Source organism: Quercus lobata, chromosome 2 (assembly GCF_001633185.2).
Source record: "Quercus lobata isolate SW786 chromosome 2, ValleyOak3.0 Primary Assembly, whole genome shotgun sequence".
NCBI lineage: Eukaryota > Viridiplantae > Streptophyta > Magnoliopsida > Fagales > Fagaceae > Quercus > Quercus lobata.
Window position 1 is genome coordinate 85,097,322 of NC_044905.1, and position 3,317 is coordinate 85,100,638.

The following is a 3,317-nucleotide window of genomic DNA, read 5'->3' on the forward strand; positions in this document are numbered from 1 at the left end:
GCACAGTACCATTTTACTATTCTCGGAAGATATTATTGTGGTCCTTTTCACCTTTTTCGGGGCCGTTTACAAATTGATTTGACATGACAATTTTTCTATGACTTGCCTTGATTTAAATATTAATATATATTATTTTACTATGTATGTATATTATTTATAACCAATAAACATTAAGAATATAGTTCACTCGCAATCCATTCTGAGTCGCAACTTGTGCCATAGTTGTTGATTAGGTATTATGAGGAAAAGAAAAGTGTCAACTGTCAAATCAACCAAGTTTTTTACTTGATGTAAAAGGGGAAAAAAATGGCCATTGATCCTCGTAGGATCAATTTGATACACAATGCATTTTTAATATCTTTGAGTAAAATAGGTCCCAGTTAGTTTAACTAGTAAAATCTCTAATGGTTGAATAAGAGATCTAGAATTTAATCTCTGCCTACACTAAAAATTGATTGATGTCTTGATCTGATGATAAAGAACTATCATCACGCTATAAATTGAAATTCTCTCTAAAAAAAAAAAAAAAACTTTGAGTGTATTTTCATTAATGAAAATATGATAAGAATCATTTAATATTAAACAACTTAATACAACAAGCCCTCGACTTTTTCTCTGTGTGTTATAAATAAATTCAACTATGTTAATTAAAAGTGAAGTTATAGTACCACCGGACCTTGTAGCCTAGTGGTATCTAGTACTGTTAACTCGGGGTTCTATCCACTGCAATTACCCAACAAAAAAATAAAGAAGAGAAGTTATAGTTTATTCTTCTCCCCCTTCCTTTTTCTTCTAGAACTGTAGTTTACTTTTTATTTTGGTGTTGTTATTGTTTTCTATTTTGGAAATGAATAAGGACTTAGGGTGACTAAAAGGCACGTATTGATGAAAATCATCTCAACTTTTGTTAAGTTGTTCTTTACCTAGCTATTTAAGAAATTTTGAGCTCCTAATCTCTGCATACATCATAGGTTACACCCTTCATTCATATATTAATAAGTATATATATATATATATATATATATATATAAAGTAAAATTACTAATTACACCCTCTAAAATCCAATCTGTTTTCTATTCTATTTTGCAAGTTTCATTTTTTTGATTTCAATATACTTTAATCAATTACTAAATTAGTTATTCCATCTAATTTTGTCTATTTTCACCATTAATTTCATTATTTTCTTTTTTTCCAAAAATAACGTCATTTTGATGGACTTAATAGTGTAGATTGAACAAAAAGAATACATTGAAAACAAATTAAAGTCAAAAGACAATTGTGGGGCCCAGCAATTCGTGGACCAGGCCCATTTGCCCTTAGAGAGTCCGAAGGCCCAATCCGAGGAGAACTGTGGCCCAAGCTCCATGACGCAGAGCACGGACCAATTTTTGGGAGGCAGCCGAGGACAGTCTAGTCCTCGGCAGGCCCATGATCCGCCCAGAATAAAGGGATAAATTCGTAAGGAAATCCAAAATACCTTGGGGCGATTACCCTAAATACCCTTCTGGATAAGGCCCAATGCCTGACAGAACCGTACTCTACAGCTTTATCAAGTCATCCCCAACAATTCCGGGATTAGACTGATGGGACCAATGTCAGTATTTGTAAAGACTGACCCTACACGTGGACGAAGGACATCGAACGCACACTAGTATAAAAGGAGAAGTAAGTGAATCTAGCAGGGGGGGGAAAAAAGGAGACTTCATGAAGAAGATCGCCGGAACGATCCATGCACAGAACAGAGAAAGTCCTCCGTTGGACAGCCGGAAAGGACCACAAGGGTCCTCGGATCAAGTCCGAGGAGCCCATTCTCAGAAGTGGCAGCATGGCGGGGCTTTAAACGTTTAGGCCCAGTCCATTTTCCACAGGGATCTTTCTGAAATCCAGACCGGACCATCCCCCCGTGACCAAGCCCAAGCTTTTCAAGCCCACTCTCTACAAATCGTATTGTGAGGGATCTCTCCCGCGTGAACCCAAAAATGTCACTGGGCCGCGCAGGAATCGTGTCCTTACAATTGGCGCCGTCTGTGGGAAGCATGCGCGCTTGGCGCAGGTGGCGGTGGAGTCAACTCTCTACTAAGCAAAAATTCACGGAGCTTCCTCCGTCTCCTTTGACGTGCAGCTGTTGTTCCGACATAAACTTCTGCTAGGGGCTACTCCTTGCAGCGCCCATGGCGTAGGCAGCCCTAGGGGCTCTTGGCCTCAAGCCGGCTCTCCCCGCCCTGATCTAGGGGCTTACATCCGAAAAACAAACAAATACCAAAAATAAATCTCGTAAGTTTTGGACAGAACCAAGGTCTTGCATGGTCCTCGGACTCAAACCTATGGGGAAACCAAGTACAAGAGATGAAAACCAAAAGTTTTGGACAGAACCAAGGCCTTGCATGGTCCACGGACTCAAGCCTATGGGGAAACCAAACACAAAAAAAATAAATCTCGTAAGTTTTGGACAGAACCAAGGTCTTGCATGGTCCTCGGACTCAAACCTATGGGGAAACCAAGTACAAGATATGAAAACCAAAAGTTTTGGACAGAACCAAGGCCTTGCATGGTCCACGGACTCAAGCCTGTGGGGAAACCAAACACAAAAAAATCTCGTAAGTTTTGGACAGAACCAAGGTCTTGCATGGTCCTCAGACTCAAACCTATGGGGAAACCAAGTACAAGAGATGAAAACCAAAAGTTTTGGACAGAACCAAGGCCTTGCATGGTCCACGGACTCAAGCCTGTGGGGAAACCAAACACAAAAAAAAATAAATCTTGTAAGTTTTGGTCAGAACCAAGGTCTTGCATGGTCCTCGGACTCAAACCTATGGGGAAACCAAGTACAAGAGATGAAAACCAAAAGTTTTGGACAGAACCAAGGCCTTGCATGGTCCACGGACTAAGCCTGGGGGAAACCAAACACCAAAAAAATAAATCTCGTAAGTTTTTGGACAGAAACCAAGGTCTTCATGGGTCCTCAGACTCAACCTATGGGGAAACCAAGTACAAGAGATGAAAACTACAAGTTTTGGACAGAACCAAGGCCTTGCATGGTCCTCGGACTCAAGCCTATGGGGAAACCAAGTACTCGAAATAAAAATTACAAGTTTTGGACAGAACAAAGGTCTTGCATGGTCCTCGGCCTCAAGCCTATGGGGAAACCAAGTACTCAAAAGGAAAAAACTACAAGTTTTGGACAGAACAAAGGCCTTGCATGGTCCTCGGACTCAAGCCTATGGGGAAACCAAGTACTCGAAATAAAAATTACAAGTTTTGGACAGAACCAAGGCCTTACATGGTCCTCAGACTCAAGCGTATGGGGAAACCAAGTA